The 20,806-nt window shown below is 42.8% G+C and overlaps 1 long non-coding RNA gene across 4 annotated transcripts in view; it reads right to left on the bottom strand.

Moving 5' to 3' along the window:
- The window catches only part of LOC147000987 (uncharacterized), a 62,586-nt gene that overhangs the window by 6,446 nt on the left and 35,334 nt on the right, over positions 1 to 20,806 (bottom strand). For 3 of the 4 annotated variants that reach the window (XR_015045329.1, XR_015045331.1, XR_015045332.1), the window contains exons 6-7: positions 6,653 to 6,701; positions 5,287 to 5,442 (exon numbers count right to left, since the gene is read on the bottom strand). This is a non-coding gene — a long non-coding RNA (uncharacterized LOC147000987). Of the gene's footprint in view, positions 1 to 2,590; positions 2,645 to 5,286; positions 5,443 to 6,652; positions 6,702 to 20,806 lie in introns of all 4 variants that reach the window. The other variant, XR_015045330.1, reaches the window with a different exon arrangement.

Genomic DNA, 20,806 nt, shown 5'->3' with positions numbered 1-20,806 from the left:
TGGATGGAACACAGGGCCCCCAATGGAGGAGCTAGAGGAAGTACTCAAGGAGCTAAAGGGGTCTGCAACTCTATAGGTGGAACAACAATATGAACTAACCAGTACCCCGGAGCTTTTGTCTGTAGCTGCATATGTAGCAGAAGATGACCTTGTCGGCCATCATTGGGAAGTGAGGCCCCTTGGTCTTGCCACCTTTATATTCCCAAGTACAGGGGAACGCCAGGGCCAAGAAGTGGGAGTCGGTGGGTTATGGAGTGAGGTGGGTGGTATGGGGGACTTTTGGGATAGCATTTGAAATGTAAATGAAGAAAATACCTAATAAAAAATATAAAATAAATTCCACTCAATATCCTATCATACACTGTACATAACAGTAAGCAAGATTTCTAAAATGTATATATATTGTTCAGTTCTGATAGCTCTCCTAATAATTATCATTTATTATAGATCACTTCTCATTCTGCCAAATAGCTTTTCTCTTCTTGGACTGTTCATGACTAGGTTGTAAAGCATCCAACTTAGAAGCTAATCATTCTTACAAACCTCCTCTCTATGGCAGTTCCAGGACTCAGTGTCTGGATTATTTGTTAATCTAAACTCTAGATTTCTACTCAAAATGGGAGAATATCTGTTTGCAATATGAATTGTTTTTTAAAAAATTAAGAGAAAAAATAAAATAAAAATAAAAAAATCTTTCCCAACAATAAAATTTCACATGGCTACTCATGTGTCATCAGGGGTGGATTTTGGTATATGGTAAAAAAAAAAAAAAAAAAAAAAAGAAAAAAAAAAGCCTTAATTAGAAAGAATTAAAATATTTTAAATTTATGCGTTGAAGGTTTATAAAAATTCAGAGGTTAGTTGTTAAATAATAATTGACAATATAGGGCTGGAAGGTTATCTCAGCGGTAAAGAGCGCTGACCTTTAAAGATTTCTTAACCTGCTCATGGAAATATGCCACTAGCCTTGGACGACTGCCTCCACTGAATACATCCTTTTAGAATTGTTATAGTTTGATGATTAAAATTAATAATGATGTTACTTGTTCTGTTTGAGATTGTTTCACTGGATACAGTTTCTAAGAGATATTTTTGTGCTATAATATTCCAAATTATTTTTTTGGTATTTGTGATTGTTTCACTCGATACAGTTTCTAAGAGATGTAATGTTTGGTTTTTAATGTATAAAATTCCCTGCTAAAGAGCTGCAATGTACGCTCAGATTCAAACTGCCTCTGTGTTTGTTTCTGTTTGTCACCACCTAATCCTTACCCATGTGGCCTTGAGAACCCACATCCCAGGGACCCCCATACACAGCTGGGGTGGTCCATGACAGTATGCACTCACTGATAAGTGGATATTACCCCAGAATTCAGAACACCCAAGATACAATCCACAGATCACATGAAGCTCAAAAACAAGGAAGACCAAAGTGTGGATACTTCAATCCTTCTTAGAAGGGGATCAAAATACCAGTGGGAGGAGATACTGAGACAAAGCAGAGAACAGAAACTGAAGGAAAGGCCATCCAGAGACTGTCTCATTGGGGATCCATCCCATATAGAGTCACCAAACCCAGACACTATTGTGGATTCCAACGAGTGCTTGCTGACAGGACCCTGATATAGCTGTCTCCTGAGAGGCTCTGCTAGTGCCTGACAAAGAAGTGAATGGTCACAGCCATCCACTGGACTGAGCACAGGGTCCCCAGTGGAGGAGCCAGAGAAAGGACCAAAAGAGCTAAAGGGGTTTGCAGCCCCATAGGAGAAACAACAATATGAACCAACCACTATCACCAGAACTCCCAGGGACTAAACCACCAACCAAAGGGTACCCATGGCTCCAGTTACATATGTAGTAGAGGATGGCCTGGTGGGACATCAATGAGAGGAGAGGCCCTTGATCCTATGACAGCTTGATTCCCCAGTGTATGGTAATGCCAGGACAGAGAAGCAGGAGTGGGTGGGTTAGTGGTGGGGGGGGGCGGGGGTAGAGGATAGAGGGTTTTTCAGAGGGGAAATGAGGAAAGGGGATAAAATTTGAAATGTAAATAAAGAAAATATCTAATAAAGAATTAAAAAACAAAACAAAACAAGTGGGCCTAGCAGAATGAACTCACACCTCTCCTGTCACTTTACCCTTTTCCTGGGCCTTTCTCAGAGTGGGCACATGAAGGACAGGGGTGTTCGTCTCTTGAAAGCACATTTTACCATGAATTAAATCTGTTCTATAATGTCATCTATATTGTTAGGCTCCATTTTGGTCCTGGTTTGGGCCTTGAGGACCAACCTCGAGCCTGGCTCGAATTTTGAGACCTGTCTCACACACTTCCATATGGTGATGACTCAGCAAGACCTCTTTGGTGTTGCCTCTCTGGCCTACCACTGTTGATGTAGAGTTATGCCATTGGCCCTGTCAGTCACTCCATACCCTCCATCACCCTTCCCCTGCCTCCTACATCATCTTACCCCACCAAAAATCTCCCAATGTTATGAAGTTATATAACTGAGAGGCTGATATCATTAAATTGAGTGTCTGCTTCAACAAGACTCAAGGCTGTGTGTGTTTCTTTTGGTTCATCAACACATACCATCCTCCTCAGCCCTGTAGTGTCACGGCAGGACCTCTCTTCTCTTGACTGGACCTGCCCAAAAGGAGCCAGATAGATATAGATAGATGTAGATGTAGATACAGATACAGATATAGATATAGATGTAGATAGATAACAAAACTATGCGCAAGGGTCTAAATATACCCATAGGTGAAGAGTTCATTGGAGGAAAGGGGAACCAGAAAGCACCTGAGGGGTACTGAGGCTGTCCATCACCATTTTTTGCATCCTGTTTAGACACGAGCTAATGAACCTGGGGTCTGACACTGCACTGCCATTCAATCTTGGCCATCAGTGGACTGAAACCCCTAATTTATGTCCTGTTCTGAAGGCCCTGAGCAGGCCCAACTATTTCCATTTAGGTTCTATTCAGGGGCCTTGTTTGTAGCGCCATCCTGGAACTAGCCTCCTATCTAACACAAGAACAGTGTGTCTTACCTAAGGAAAGCCTGAGTACACAGGCTGGTTAATGTCCTCTAAACACAATCTGTCCACCACAAGAATGGAGGATCCACCCTGGGAAAAGGAGGAAGTAGACTTGGGATTGTCCCTGCACCATCACACTTCAGCAGTGTAGATGGCTCATCACAGAGAATGGAGCCTTGTGGCATGGAGATGTGCTCAACCATTGGACATGTGCCACGGCACTCCGGTCGAGTCAGCCTGTCAGGCAGGAATGCCTAAAAGCTGCTCATGAGGAAAAAAAGAGTTTCACGGAAGCTCCCTCCTGAAGTCTGGTGAAAGCCAGCTCTCCAGTTGGGTCAGTTTGACAAGCAGAAGCTTGGAAGCTGCCCACAAGGAAAAGTGTTTCATGGAAATTCCCTCCTGGAGTCTGGTGTTCCCCCTAACCCATAAAATTAATGTTCCACTCCCGAGTTAGTCTAGTGTATGGATCCACGTGCTCTCTATTTAGTATTACCTTATTATAAGTGCCTTTTAAGATTGAATTCTGACATAGCTAAAGCCTCTCCTAGTGTTCCAAGATCCCAGATTACAGCAAGGGAGTTTAACCTATTCAGTAACTAATTAAGCATTACAATAGACAGAGCCATTAGCTCAATTGGTCTGCAGAAAGAGCCTGAGAATCTCACTGAGATAAAAATCTTTACTACAGGCTACATTCCATGGCAAGAGCTAGTTGATATACTCTCCTGATAATGAAGATTCTCAAGAAAAGATAAGATTTAGCAAGGCCTAGGAATTTAGGAGTCTGTGACACTACATTATTCTTGAGGCCTGTCAAGAGTTAAAATCCCCTGGTGCTATTAACACTAAAGTGTGAAATTCTTGCCTGGCATTAGGGTGATCAAGGCAGGGCTGTTAATCTCTATTGTAAACATTTATCTAGTTCCTGCAAATTCCTTTCTTTTGTATCTGGTAAATTTCAGTGTACCTTGTCTTATTGTGATTTGTAGCTCCTGATAATTCGCTGTAATATAAAATAGTCTAATGCTCGAATAGAGATTACATTCAGATTCTACAAAACCTCTCCTGTGTGTGTCTGTTTGTCAATTAATCCTACTCTTTGTCCATCTGCTCGAGAGACTCATTCCACACAGACACAGGGACCCAGAGGGTCTGCGGCACTGGGTCTGCGGCAGACACGAGGCCCTCTCAGGTTTCAGGGCCAAGCTGATATCCCTGCCAGAGATGCTTATAGTGGTAATTCTCAACCTGAGGGTCATAACCACTTTGGAGGTTGTAGATCAGATATCCTGCATATCAGATATTTACATGATGATTCATAACAGTACGATATTTACAGGTTGGAGGTAGCAATGAAGTAATTTTATGGTTGAAGTGTCACCATATCATAAGGAACTGTATCAAAAACTTGCAGAGTCAGGAAATTTGGAAACCACTGGCTTATAGGAAGGAGATGAGGCCAGAAGGCCAAAAGGGGAAGCAACTATATAATGCTATAGTGTTTTGATCAGTGACTGCTGCTTACACTGAGTGAATTGTACATAGATTCCCAACACTACTTGAACATGAAGTCTATAAGAAACCGCTTCAAACTTCAAACGGGTCCATATGTGCCCTGTGCCCAGGAACTGGCAACAAGTCTCAGTGTTCATTGTGGTGTTCTTAGCTATGGTCTGTGGTAGTCTTAGACACACTGCAAGGAAGGCACCTTCTGTAATCTGCTAAAAGGTAATGTCTGTCATTTATGTTATTAGGGTATGTGCTCCATGAACATAAATTGAATATGCCCAGGAGTGGGGTGCATGCTTAGGAGTTTAGTGAACTCCTATACTGAGCATGCTCAGGGCACTAGTGTCTTCCTGCATGGAGCATGTGCAGGGATAGACCCACACTTCTACCCATATACACAGGCTCATGGGATGAAGTGCCCATGGTTTACTTGCTGGAACAGGATGTGGCTTCCCAAATAGGATGCCAATGCTCTCCTCATCCCCTTCAGGTAATAAACCTTTCTCCTCTCTTTTGACTCATCTCTGCTTAGTTTCTCTTTCACTCACTGCCAGGAGGACCCTTGGTGTTTGTCTTGCATTTAGACAATCAGTGTAGTCCACACAGCAGGCATCTGCCATGCTGCTCTCTAAATTTCTTCTACATCAGTGACATGACCTGCTGGGCCTACACAGTTCTACTTCACACTACTTCAGGACAGTGAAAGCCCTTTAGGGATAGAGAGTTGGTGGTGGACTTACCCCTCACATGCACATTAACAGTGTCCGGGGTAGGGAACGGGAATATGGATGGCCCTTCCTCAAGTTGTCCCATCCAGGGGACAGGTGCCAAGGTACGTTCATCTCTCAAGGCTCAGCTGAAACACTTTCGCATCCTGTTCAGGAATTTTGTTGCAGCTTCAGGAGGAAAAAAGAAGACATGACTGTTCAGCCTAATAATTGTGCAATGGAGGACAAGCAGGATAAACCTGGCAACACACACACATATACACACACAAACAAACACAAACGCTGCTAGCTATGATACCATGATGCTGCTGCTCCCCTATGCTGCTAGGAATGGAACTATGAAAGAAGGAGGGAAGGCTTGTCAGAAGATGCATAACAAATCCTGAAACACAACAGTAAAGTAGCAGAGGATGGAAGTGTGCATCAGGCTTCCCAGTATGTTCTGAGAACTGGCAGAGGATGTGAGTTAGCTACAGGGATCAAGGGAATCCAATAGGCTCTGATATACTAGTGTACATGGGACAAGCTGGGCAGCTGGGCAAAGGCTGGATACCTAGAGTTCCTATGGGAAAACAGCAGGGCAGTGTCCACCATGGCTTGACAATCTGTGAAGAAGGAAATGACTGGGTAAAGTGGAGCATGACTCCCTAGGTCCTGTCCCTCCACACTTTGTGTAATGGGTATGTCCAGTAGGACCTGACACTTACACAGCACACTGGTGGCAGGAGGAGGGGCTCTTGATTCTTCAGAGTGCCTTGAGTTTGGTAGTTGAATTCCTAACAAGTCCAAATCTTAGCAGTGAACACAGGAGGTTAGGAACATCAGGGTCTGATACCTAGCAATGTATGTGAGGTAGGGGGGTCTCACAGGGTATAAGACTTAGTATTGTATGTGGAGTGAGGTACAGTGGATTTACCAGCATAGACTGAAACATAGCAGCATCTTTATGAGTGATGGGGTCAGGGAGGGAATGTGTACAGCAGGATCGGATAAAAACCCAATACCCAATAGTGCAGCTAGGGTTCCAGCAGCATCAGTTTTATGACAGTATATATAGGGCTTTAAGTGTAGGTCAGCAGCGCATGCAATCTACCAGTTTATTTAGGGTAGGGTCCATTAGGTCCTGAGTTAAGGAAGGTTGTATTCATCCAGGTATATGCAGCTGACATTGATAGCTTCCAGTGTATATGGTGTATCTGTGAGGGAGGTGTCAACAAGGACTGATACCTAGAAGTTTATATTATCCACTCTCCCATGCTGCTGCCCCAAATACAATGATAATTTTCAGACAGGATTGGACACACTCATCTAGAACTAATGTGATGTTTAAGGTGTCAGGACTCAAAGGACAACACACCAGAGTGGCTACACCACTTACTATAGCAGATGTCAGATGCTACTGGACCACACCAACTCCCTGCTGCTATCTGAAAAACACAAGCAAGCAATCAGTCCCTTTAGATTGTCCCCTGATGAAGCCCCACATATAGTGCCATATTGAGAACCTTCTGGACACTCTCCAACATCCACATGACACACACTGAGGTTTGAAGTTCTCTAGAACATCCCCTCCACTATCACAAACTACTGCACGGCCCTAGATCCTGCTGCACTTGCCTTTCCCCTTTCCCACAGCCCTAAATACACTGCTTTTATCACTCCATGCTGGGTGCCCACACACACAGTGCTATTTTCAGGCAAGGCTGTCCATTCAGGCAAGGATGGACAACTAAAGCCACGTACCTACATAGCATTCAGGTGTCTCGGCCCTCCTAAACACCTCTTCCTTGAGGATACCACTCCACTCACAGTGCTACGTACCTGACATTACTAGAAATCCCACTGACACTGCCACACAGCTTGGCCTAGGGGACAGCGTGCTGGCTTGGTACACACACAGACTCTTGAGGGTAAGCCCATCAAGACTGATGTCTTAAGTTTATCCAGGAGGTCCTATGACATAGTAGATTATAGTCTGTGACAGGAGTACAGGAGTCTCCATCAGGGCCTGATAACTAATGTTGTAGTAGGAACTGATTGGGGCTGATGTCTAAGAGGGTCCTGACACCGAGAAGGACATGTGAGCTTCATTAATGTGAGGCTGTCAAGCATGGCCCAGGACAAAGCCGTGAGTTGATGGTACAGTGTCAGGGAGTATCCATCAAAGCCTGATGACTATCAGTCAATATGAGGTTTTTCAGGGATCAAGACCGGATACACAGAACTAATGTGATGCATATGTTGGTGACCTGTTCAGCATGCTTCAATACCAAGCAGTTAGTGTGGAGTTTGGTGGGAAGTCGTGCATGGCCCAATACTTAGCAATGTATTCAAGGCACTGGGGAGGTTGTACAGTAATTCCTGGTGCCTACAAGTACAAGTGCTATTTAACAGTGCATTACACCTAGGGTATACGCCAGGAGAGGAGGTGTCCTGAAAGATGTGAATCTAGCAGTATATGTTGGTTAATGGCAGGGGGTGGAATGACAAGCAAGCCCTAATACCTGTCCCTGTATCTCTGGTGGCAATGTGGTTAGGGGAATGCCTAACAGGTTCTGGCACCTGGCATTGTATATGAGACAGCAAAACAGCTGCTCTCTAGCCAGGACTGATGTCCAGAAATCTATATGGTGATTGTACTTCAGGTACTTGAAGTAACAATGTAGTATATAGGGTGTTAATGTAAGGCTGTAGGAGATCAAGTCCTGTTGCTCACCCCACCCCATACTACCTGACATACAGTGCTATGATCAGATCCAGTAGAGAGTCCCTCTCTGCCACACATAATATGTTGGGAATCTGGTGTCACCACACCACACACTATACCACTACCACCCTTGAACTATTGCCCATAAGGACCTTTGATGGCCAGGAAAATACATACAATTTCATGTCCCTGTGTGAAGGTGTTCTCATGTCATAGTGAAATGAACACATAATCTGCGTGTGGATGTGCTAAGCCTGTTCCTCCTGAAAACTGTCAACCTTCTGTGGCTCAAAACATCTCCCTCTGCTGTACATTCTATCACCATAAAGATGCGTTTTCTGATGTGGAGCAGCTTCATGATGTTTGGATGATCCAGAAGCTAAATTTGTCAATTTCATCCCTGTTTTCTGTGTCATTTTTCCCACCCCTTTCAGAAGATTCTGACAGCAGACCACAACTCTTTGTGGAGGTGACAGGACCATGTAAAGCTGCCTTTACTGAGGTTCCTGAGGTGACCCAACAGGGTCACACTTTCAGAGGGCCTGACCTCCAGGTCCAGCCTGCTCTCTTCACTTCCCTGCAAGCCGCTTGACAATTTCCACCCTAATATAAGCTGGCAAACAATGAGATGAAAACCATGGAATTACAAACAAGAGAAGCAGGTTTGGAAGAAGCCTGACTATTCTCAATTCCCACATAGAAAACTAAGAGATAGGTAAGATGGTCCCATAGTGCACTTCTGTGTCATAGAAAACCAACAACACAACTCTGGAAGTTACTGGGACCAAGGGGATCTAGACACCCAGGAACTCCACGTGACCAGTGTCATAGGTTCCTTCTGGTCTGCATCCGTGCCCTGAGCAGACCTTGAGCATAAAATCCACAGTCAGTCCCACAACACCCAGAGGAAGCTCCACTCCAAAGCTCTCTAACAATCCCATGATTGCAGTTTTGCAGAATCACAGGATATCAGGATTGCAAGATTGCAGGATCACAGGATCCCAGAGGCAGCTTGACTCCCAGAAGCTCTGACACACCCAGGATCTCACAATCACAGGATCCCAGAATCACAGGATTTCACAATCACAGGATCCCAGAGACAGCAGAACTCTGAGTAGTTCTGACAACCAGGATCACAGGAAGGACAGGCTCCAGTCAGACATAGCCAGGGTAGGTAGCACTAGAGATAACCATATGGCGGTAGGCAATCACAAGAACATAAGCAACAGAAACCAAGGTTACTTGGTAGCATCAGAACCCAATTCTCCCAACAGATCAAGTCCATCATCACATCAGAAAAGCAAGATTTGAATCTAAAATCACTTTTCATGATAATGATAGAAAACTTTAAGAAGGATATAAATAACTCCTTTGAAGTATAGCAGAACACAGGTAAACAGCTAAAAACCCTTAAAGATGAAACACAAAAATCCCTTAAAGTACAGGAAAACACAATCAAACAGGTGAAGGAAATTTTCAAAACCATGAAGATCTAAAAATGGAAATAGAAACAATAAAGAAAGCACAAAGGGTGACAAACCTGGGGGTTAGAAAACCTAGGAGAGATATCAAGAGTCATAGATGCAAGCATCACCAGCAGAATACAAGAAGAGAGAATCTCAGGTGCAGAAGATACCATAGAAAACATTGACACAACAGTCAAAGAAAATGCAAAATTCAGAAAGATCCTAACCCAAAATATCCAGGAAATCCAGGACACAATAAGAAGACCAAACCTAAGGATAATAGGTATAGAGCAAAGCAGAAGATTCCCAACTTAAAGGGCCATCAAAAATCTTCAACAAAATTGTAGAAAAAAACTTCCCTAACCTAAAGAAAGATATGCCCATGGACATACAAGAAGCCTACAGAACCCCAAATAGACTGGGCCAAGAAAGGAATTCCTCCTGTCACATAATAATCAAAACACCAAATGCACTAAACAAAGAAAGAATATTAAAAGCAATAAGGAAAAAGGTCAAGTGCAGACCTATCAGAATTACACCAGACTTCTCACCAGAGACTATGAAAGCTAGAGGATCCTGGGCAGATGTCATACAGACCCTAAGAAATCACAAATTCCAGCCCAGGCTACTACATCCAGCAAAACTGTCAATTATCATAGCTGGAGAAAACAAGATGTTCCCTGACAAAACCAAATTTTACACAATATCTTTCCATAAATACGGCCTTACAAAGGATAACAGATGGAAAACACCAACACAAGGAGGGAAACTACACCCTAGAAAAAAAGCAAGAAAGCAATCTTTCAACAAACTTAAAAGAAGATAGCCACAGAACCATAATTCGACCTCTAAATACAAAAATAACAAGAAGTGAGAATCAACTTTCCTTAATATCTCTTAACACCAATGGACTCAATTCCCCAATAAAAAGACATAGGATAATGGACTGGATATGTAAACAGAACTCAGCATTTTCCTGCACACAGGAAATCCATCTCAGTGGCAAAGATAGACAAGACCTCAGAGTAAAATGTTGGAAAACAATTTTCCAAGCAAATGTTTCCAAGAAACAAGATGGAGTAGCCATTCTCATATCAAATAAAATCAACTTTCAACCAAAAGTTATCAAAAAAGATAAGGAAGAACACTTCATACTGGTCAAAGGAAAAATCTACCAAGATGAACTCTCAATTCTTAACATCTATGGTCCAAATGCAAGGCCACTCACATTCATAAAAGAAACTTTACTAAAGCTTAAAACACACATTGTACCCCTTACAGTAATAGTGGGAGACTTTAACACTCAACTCTCAGCAATGGACATATCATTGAAACAAACTAAACAGAGACACAGTGAAGCTAACAAGTTATGAGCCAAATGGATCTAACAGATATTTATAGACCATTTCATCCTAAAGCAAAAGAATATACTTTCTTCTCGGGCCTCATGGTACCTTCGCCTAAATTGACCATATAATCAATCACAAAACAGACCTCAATACATACAAGAAGATTTAAATAATCCCATGCACCCTATCTGATTACCACAGACTAAGGCTGGTCTTAAATACCAACAAAAACAATGGAAAACATACATACACATGGACAACACTCAATTCAATAACAACTTGGTCAAGGAAGAAATAAATAAAAAATTAAAAACTTCTTAGAATGCAGAGAAAATGAAGACACATCATACCCAAACTTATAGGACACAATGAAAGCTTTGCTAAGAGGAAAACTCAAAGCTCTGAGTGCCTCACAAAAGAAACTGGAGAGAGCTTACACTAGCAGCTTGACAGCACCCCAGAAAGCTCTAGAACAAACAGAAGCAAATACACCCAAGAGGAGTCGATGGCAGAAAATAGTCAAACTCAGGGCTGAAATCAACCAAAAAGAAACAAAGAGAACTGTACAACAATCAACAAAACCAGGAAGTGGTTCTTTGAAAAAATCAACAACATAGATAAACTCTTAGCCAGACTACCCAGAGGGCACAGAGACAGAATCCAAATTAATAAAATCAGAAATGAAAAGGGAGACATAATGAAATATATCTTAAAATAATTATTCTATTTGTGGAATATTAACAGTTAGAAATATTAAAATCATGTTTTACAAACATCATGGAATAATTATTGGTAATTTTTGATCACTGTGCTTGAAATTAGCATTTTCTTAATGTTTAACATCAAAGAGTTTTTTCCATTTTAAAATTTTTAAACAACATTTACTGATGAAATAATTTCTCTCCTAGAAACACTAATAATCTTTTTTAAGCAAACTTATAGTTAGACCCTGTACACAGACATATAGTGTGTTTTCAATACCTATGTCAGGTGGTATCATATAAAGACTTTTGAATATATTTTTTAATGATTCATTTTTCATATTTTATGCTCTTATACTATGCTTAATTCCTAAAGAATATTTTGTATGTTTTGAAACCATTTAGTATTCAACATTAGATATAGGATCCTCAGATACGGGCAGTATTAGATGTTCATCAATGATATTTTTAGGGGAAGGAAGGATATGAATATAAAAGTTGAACAAAATTTTTATATTTGATTCTCTAAAATACTCATTATTAATATGTTTGATATATATAACGCATTCAAGTCATAAAAATTTTTAAGATTAAAAAAAAGAAAAGGAAAAGAGCAATAAACACAACCCCAAACCAGTAGCTGATAAAACAGACTGAAAGTGAGAGCTGAGACTTACTAAACAGAAAATAATGAACATTGAAAAAAACATCCACCTCCTTGGAAAGGAGAGAAACTGAAGAAGCATTCCCAAATCTAAGAATATGAGAAGATACAGAGTAAAACTAGAGACAAATGACTGTGATACAGTAGCAGATACAGCAAGGCTCTAACAACCTTTAGAACAGGGCTGGAGAGATGGCTTGGGCTTTAAGAACACTGACTGATCTTTCAGAGGTCCAGAGTTTAATTCGCAGCAACCACATGGTAGCTCACAACCACCTGTAATGGGATCTGATGCCCTCTTCTGGTGTGTCTGAGGACAGCAACAGTGTACTAACTCACCACAAAAAAAAAATGTATAGATCTTAAAAAGAAAAAAAAAAAAGAACCATTAGAACATATCTAAAAATCTTTGAAACAGAGCTATAGGAAACCTATACTGCAACCAATTTTGAAACAGGAAGAAATGGGCAAATTTCAAAATACATATAAAATGCTTGAATAGATCAATAACAAGCAATAAAATTAAAACATTAACTGGAAAAAATCAACAAAAGTCCAAGGTTTGACATATTCATAAATGAATTCTACCAGACTTTTAAAGAACACCAATGTTCCTAAGATAATTCCATGAAATAAAAGGGAAGGGACACTTTCCACTGTGTTCCAGAAAGCCAACGTTACCCTGTAACCAAAACCAGACAAACAGAACGCTTGCTGATTCTGAGGATAGAGCTGCTTACAACCAGACCAGATGATCCAAGTTTTGTTTCTGGAGCCCACATGGTGGAATGAGAGAACTGGCCTCACAATTTATCCTCTGTCCTTCCCATGTGGGCAGACACACACAAACAATTAAAACCAGAGTAAACCAAACACTATTACCAATATTTTCATGTAAAAGATGTAACAAACCTTAACGAGAGTCTGTGATACTTCACGATAAACAACACATTTATAAGCTCATGTTCATGAACGTCAGTTCACTCACGAATATAAGGTGAGTCTGAAATACACAAATCCATAAATAAAATCATGTGAAGAGTGTACGAGATGAAAAAGGACCTAGCTTTAAGAATAAAAAGTGTCAGCCAGGTGTGGTGGCATATGTCTTTAATCTTAGCACCTGGGAGTCAGGCATATTTCTGAGTTCGAGGCCAGCCTACAGAGTGAGTTCCAGGACAACCAGGACTACATAGAGTAAACCCTCTCTTGAAAACCAACAAACAAAAACAAAGAATGAAAAGTGTCGTTTCCAGAAAATAGGTGGAACTAAGGATAATGCTTCATGTGACAAGCCAAGTCTCTGAAGACAACTGTGCTTGTTCTCATTTCTATTCATAATGTGCCCGTGTTGGAGGATCCTGGACATAAAAGGGGGACAGGAAAGAGGGGCAAGGCTCTGCTTCCCTGTGACGGTCCACAGGGCTTGTACTAGGCAGGAGCCTGCTTGTCTCAGCCACCACGAACTGTCCAGGGAGTGCTGCACAGAGTCCTGGGAGGTTCAGAATCTATATTCTGCAGCCCCAAGGCCTCCAATAGCCAGGCAGTGCGAAGAAAGGTTCAGTGCCTACTACACAACCAAAGTGGTTCTGACAAGGTGAGAAGGCAGGTTAGGGAATAACATCATCAGCAGGACTAGAAAAACTAGCAGGTACTGGTGGCGCAGGCCGGTCGGATTTGCTGAAGGAGGCAGAGGCAGGAGGATCTGGAGTTCGAGGACAGCCTGGTCTACACATTTAAAAAGCCGGGCGTTGGTGGCACACACCTTTAATCCCAGCACTTGGGAGGCAGAGGAAGGCAGATTTCTGAGTTCGAGGCCAGCCTGGTCTACAGAGTGAGGTCCAGGACAGCCAGGGCTACACAGAGAAACCCTGTCTCGAAAAACCAAAAAAAAAAAAAAAAAAAAAAGAAAAACTAGGCTGTACCTGGGTGCTGGGGGAGTAGACAGGAGCAGCTCTCCTGAAATCATGCTTGAGCAGACTGTCTCTGCCTCTGTATCCCCGGAGTGAAAACTTAACCTCAGTTAGAACAGGTCAGTTACCAACTGTCTCAGCAACCTCACACCAACTGTAACTCCTGGTCAAGACCTAATTGGTCACATGTCCAGAACTTGGCCAATCAGACTGGCTAGCGAACCAGGACTCTCCTGATTGGTCATACTGAGGTCATGTGACTCCTATATGCACATGAGAAGGTAAATGTCCCTACCACAAGCAGACAGTCTTATTACAGCAGGGTTAAGGAGAGAGGCTTTGCATGCTCTGTGCTTCCTTTCCAGGACTGTGCCAGCTAGGGTAGACCTCCCCATCCCATTACCTATGTCCACAGGAGAGCTCGCTCACTATTGCACTTCCTTTCTCAGGTCCCGAAATACAGACCTATTTCTGAAGAGCAGATTTTCAGTTTGCTCTCAGCTGTGGGTCATCGCTGAGTACAAAAGCCTTCAGTTATGTATTTAGTCAGTGATCCTTTACCTTTCACTAGGGATCACCTACTGGGTCCGGAGGGCAACAAGACTGAAGGAATTCCTGTTTTCAAAAAACTCACAGTATAAAAGAAAAAGTGCGACACATTTAAACAGTGTCTTTGTCTACAGTGTGTACTGTGCTTTGCCTCAGAGAGGGGGCTCTTAATACCTGCCATGCCATGTGTGCTAATACCATTAACATGTGAACTCCAAAGATTTATCATAAAATAGTCATGGCTTGTCATACTTGATTTTGCTCTCAAAGTGTCTCAAAATTAAATGTTATTTTCCACTGCCTTTTCTGATCATTCATTGCACTGCTTTAGTGATGGATAATTTTAATCCAGAGATTTTCACATGATAATGTTTCCTTGATTGAAGGCTTTGCCCACACTTTGAAAGACCCTTTCCCAGATATATAACTCTTAAAGCAGTCTTGTTGTTCTGTGATGCCTGACTCCATTGTCTGTTTTGTAAATGATTCATGCTCCATATGTCAGTCGAGACTCAGCAGAAAGACAATCTCTCACCCTTGGAAGGCCTGAACCCAGAAATGAAGCTGCTATTGTTGATTGCAGAGAATACTGGCAAAGTATTGGTAGGGAGTCATTCATGGCCCAGTACTTAGGAATGTATTTGACACAGTGCACAAGTTGTAAAGCAAGGCCTGTCAACTAGCAATGCAAGTGCTATCTATCAGTGTACTCCACCTGGTGGTATATGTAACTCCTCAGTTTTTCCAGGAGCTCGGACAAGGCAGTGATGAGGTTGCAACCCATGGAGATCTGGGAGTTCTTTAGGGTAGCAGTCTTCAGCTTCCACATGGACCACCCATCCTTACCAAGGTGATGCCAAAATATGGCAATGCCACACACAGGATGACCTCAGGAGAATGTTTGCACTTAAACTCATCCAGAAGAAAGTTACACTTGGAGTTAGAGTAAACCTTAGGCTGAGCAGTCAGTGCAGACTTTCCTTTCTCCAACCCCTTGGTAGGTGGGAAGTTAGCCATTATTCCTCTTTCCACTCACTATGAGGATTCTGATTATTATCTTTTCTACCTTGCTCTTTCCATGGGGTATCCATTGTAGATTGGCTCCCTACAAGCTCCCTACCATCAAACTGCAGATTCATCTCAAGACATTCCTGAAATGAAATTGCTTAATACAGATGAGGAAACATCATTTGGTACTGTACAGAAGGCCTGGAGAAAAGAAGGGCCCTGACCTGTCATGGAGTGCCACAAGCTGGCTCAGTCCGGTCCTCGGCCCTCTGGAGGAATCCGGTTGCTTGTACTCAGGTTTGAAAGGAGTTGGTGAGTGACAAACAGACACGAACACCAGAGAGTGTTGGAACTGAACGTAATTTTTCAAAGTGAGCATCAGAATTATATTACAGAAGAAAACAAGGAAGTTACGTGATACATTGAGTTCATCTGATGCATAATGTTTCCTTACACAAAACAGAGTAATGCATACATAAAGACTGACAGGAACCAGGCTGTGATTACAATTGAGATAAAAAGCGGCCCTATCTAAAGTCAGCTATTCTAGGAGCCTGGTGAGGATTTCATAACCTAGTCACAATTCTAGTCTATTGTATAAGCCACCAACAGGGGGCTTCTGCTCTTGCTAAACTTTTCATGAATAATGCAATACTCTAATTCCTCCTTAAACCACAACCCCCTAAGCCTAGACCATTGTAAATTCCTGCATATGAGAGTGACTGGGCTGTTATTCTAAATTTACTTTGTAGAACTTGCCCTGAGATTTCTACTCTTACCCAGTAAACTGCAATGCCTGATTTGTTTCACTATCTCTTTCAACACTGAAGGCATTTTGTCTGAATAAGTCAAATCATTACTTGGGGGCACCTATAATAAAACAATACTGAAAGAAAGCACTCTAAGCCTATCATCGACTATCGCCAGGACATATCTGGACCACATCCCTGTTATGGAATGACAAAGACTCTCCACGAGACCAGTTTCTGTAAAACTTTTTATCTCAGGACTAAGGTCAAGCTTTTGGACTTGTCATGCACACTCTACTGGAGTGGGTGTGGCAATGGAGCCAGACCAGGATTCAGAGAATCATGATGCCAACCAGTGTTACTTGCTTGTGCACCTGGAAAGTCCTCAATTTATCTGAGTGACCAGCTGCCCCAGGAATCCCCTCAACACATCTCCTGCCACTTGAGTGAACTGCATATCGTGCATGATGCTTATGGTGAGGACACCCAGGTGCTCCCTGGAGAAATGATATCACAGAAATAATCACTTCTGATAGGTTGCTTCAAACATACCCTACTCTTTCACCAGTATCCCTAAAGTTTTTCTTGAATTTGCTTTCAATTTTTTTATCCTGTTTTGCCTTAGTTGCATTCTTCTTGTGTCACCAGGTCTAAATCTCACTGCCATCTTTGGCTAGTGTCACTCTAACTGTTCGAGCCCCTTCATGCACAGAAGGATGTAGTACAATCTCAAAAACGGAGGAGAAGAAAAATAAGAAAAAGGAGTATGAAGAAAAGGATAATGAGAAGGAGATGAAGAACAGGAAGAAGAACAAAACCACACTTGAAGGGACAAAGCTGTCCAGAAATCATTATCACCAGGGTCACTGCACACACACACACACACACACACACACACACACACACACCATACATTTTAGGATCCCAAGATGCAATGAGAGTAACTAGGAAGGAGCAATATACATTTCATTCCTGTTCTTGGATGGACTGGAGCACCCTTCAGGCTGGCATAACTTTCTGCATGATACTTAGGTCTGGACAAAGAGTGGAGTTAATGTGTATACACTATCAAAAGCAGCAGGAGCTGTCACTTTGTCTCCAGGATTAGCTGATAACTGCTTATATGCCTGGGGTCACACATGAAGTCCAACTCTGCTTTCAATAGGTGTACCCCTCAATTTTAGAAACCCAGGAAGATGCAAATATAGAATTCCTTCCCAGGCAAATTGGAGACTATGGATTCTAAGGAAAGGCTCTCTAACAGACCTGGTTCTTAGCCTGGTGCTCTGAGTATGGGAACCCCAGACCATCACAGTCTCGGAGTGACTTCTGTCAGAGCAGAGATTATGCCTCCAATGTGTCTTGTTTTGGAAAGAGGGGAATTACTAGGAGTCCTGTGTCTTCCTGTCTTTCCCTTTAATTGAGAGTTGGGTGGATTATGATCTCTTTGTGACTGTGCAGGAACCTGAGTTATACCAGGAGAGATGGAGCTGGAAGCAGACCTACCTGGATGTTGCTGTATACCAGAGTATTGCAACATGTAAGAGCAGAGGCTCCTGCTGCCATGGTAAGCAGAACTCTGGTGCCCCTGAAATTGGCAGCACTAGATGCTGGTTTGGAATCCACAGCCACATTAATGCACCATGAACTCAGGAGTGAGATGAATCTCCTACAGGAGACTTGAAATTTAAGAGACCTGGGGTGAGTACTTTTCCAGATTTGGTTACTTTTGATAAATGTGGCAAAGTTAGGAAGACCAGGTTCTTGACCAGGACTGGTCTTTGGGCTCCTGGACAATCCAGAACAGAGAGCTAGAGTTCCCCCAGAGCTATGATAAATTTCAGGTCCAAAGGACAAACAGGACTCCCTGAGGATAAGTATGACCAGAGGCAAAGTGCTGCCTTCATGAGTACACTTCAAGTCTCTTCTTCATATTTCACTTCATGAAGACAGATATCTACATCATTGACAATGAACTCACAGAGGCCATACCTTTGTTCATAAGAGCACAAGTGTATTTACAAAAGAGGTTGGTCAGGAAAATGTTACTAAATTTCTAGGTGTGATAATCCAGGGTGTGCTCTACTTCCTGGCTCCAGAGGAACTCTGATAAATTCGAGAAGTCCATGAAGATGGAGGGATAACAACATTGCCCACTGACATCTTCTCCCCATGAATGTATGCTCTTCCTGTTCTCGTTGGCAGACCTTGGTCCCTCTGAGACTGGAGAGCAAACTCTCTCCTTAGGCTGTCCTAGGCTCAGTTCACAGTGGAGGAGGATCCAGCAGGGACACCTGTGAAACCCAGGACAGCACGGCTTACACGTGGTCTCCACTGCAGCCCATGAGGGTTTGGTTTAGAGTAGGGCTCCATGCAGCCCAGGAGGACACAGCCTACAGCAGGCATCCACTGCAGTGCAGAAGAGCATGGGTTACAGCCTGGGTCCACTGCAGCCTCCCAGCTGGACTTCCCACCCTTCTGCTCATGACAATGAAGAACAGGAAGATTGAGACCTCTTTTTCTCCCAGGAAATGTAAGGAAATATTGGGCTTGCAGGGACCTGAGATGTAGCCTTGACAGCTCCTAGGAGCTGAGAATAATCAGCATTTGGATAAGTGCATAGCCTGCTGCAACAGCTGTTTGTGCCATCAAATCTCCCGGAACAGCTAAGAGCTCTCTGCAGGCTCCCCTCCCTGCCATGCTCCCGAGGAAAGTACCCACCACTTGTTGTCAAAGACTCCCTTTGTTAGATACTAGTCAACAACCTAGTACAAGTATGCTTTTTCCCAAGTCACATGTATGATAGAATGATTCAGCCAGGGCAGCTCTCACTCCCAAACTCCCCCTTTCACTATGTCTGGTCTCTCTGCATATTAGGGGAGAGGAGAGGCTAGCTTCATTCCTCCCTCCCTAGTGAAAAGAAAGATATGTAATTCTTAAATGGACCTCCATGAAAGCTGACTCCCTAAACTGGTCTGACATGTCCAGGAAGCCTGATGTTTGGGGATTACAGAAGAAATGCAACTGACCCTATCCCAGATAACTGGTTATTGCAAAAAGAGACAACAGACCCAATCTGTATAGAACAGCTTATTTAGGGAAAACAGCTAACTACCCCATCCTGCCCCTCCAAAACCCCTTTCCCACTTCTAGATCATTACCTGCAAAACTGCTGTTTTCCTGCACACTAAATAATCTGGCCCTGATATGCCCTGCCTAACTGTACTTGCATCCACCATATTATACGTACATGCCCCATAACATGCTATAAATCAGGCCCTGTTACACACATCACTGGGGGCAGCCAGCAGCCTAGTGATTCAACAAACTCTGACAGACACCAGCATGTCAGCACCACATATCCACTTTTAGATTGCAGGCCTCCATGGCACAGACTCTTCCAGTGTAATGAAACAGTATCCCTGGGAGGGCATCCTGGAAAGCCTGTTCCACAGCAGCACATGTGGCATTTACTGTGGATGAACGGGAATCATAGCAGGGCCAGCTGGGCACCACTGCAATCCAGAAAGAAGCTGGCTATTGAGTACTGTTACACAGCTCTCCAGCACATAAACTTCTAGGTACCATGCCCTCTGTCCTCCCCATTCTGCAGGCACTGCTAGAGAGATAACAGGTCTTGTTAAATAACCTCCCCCTACTCTGATGACACTCCATAGGCACTGTTATGTATCAGGCCTGTGGCAACCCAACCCCAGACTATACTCACTGTTGTTTCCTGAACAACTTCACAGAACTATTGCAGGAATGTCTTGAACCACCAGCTCCTGAATAATAACATGATGACTTACCTTAATTTATTGTCCCTAAGCCCTTACCTTGCTACCCCACAACAAGCATGTATAACTTCATTAACCCCTTTGTTCTAATTCACATTTGCTACGTGTCTCATAAACTCATACTCAGTACATCTTATTTCCTGCATGCCTGGCTGGTGAATCTCTCCCATCTCTCAATTCTTCCAACAGTTCTTCTCTTGGAACAGAAGACCCATCTTCCATATTCTGTACAGATATAGACCTGTTGGTCTTTTTTAAAGCTAATCAGAGTAGCTTTAGAAGGTGAGGAAGGACAGAGATAACCTACCACAGTGCAAAAATGCTACCCCATTAGAGACCTAGTTGGGTGTCAGACTCCATCACTACCAACACCCCTGCTAAAAAACATCCCCAGCCCGACACTCCCTCCATACTGTCCAGCATCATGGGTCTCAGTGTAAGGTCAGGCTGCACAAACTTCTGGAGCCATACATACACAACTAAGTACCAGGCCCCACTGAACTACCCCCTTTCTTAAACCACACATATTGTGTTTGTTGATAGACCATCATCATTGTCATCTAAACTAAAGTGGTGTAGGTGATGCCCTCCTGTTAAAATTTATACATATCAGGCTTTGCAGGACTACA

Source organism: Mus caroli, unplaced genomic scaffold (assembly GCF_978045245.1).
Source record: "Mus caroli unplaced genomic scaffold, Mus_caroli_1 scaffold_15, whole genome shotgun sequence".
In the NCBI taxonomy this organism is placed as follows: domain Eukaryota; kingdom Metazoa; phylum Chordata; class Mammalia; order Rodentia; family Muridae; genus Mus; species Mus caroli.
Note: the sequence above shows the minus strand (reverse complement) of the source record. Positions and strands in the feature narration are given on the sequence as shown.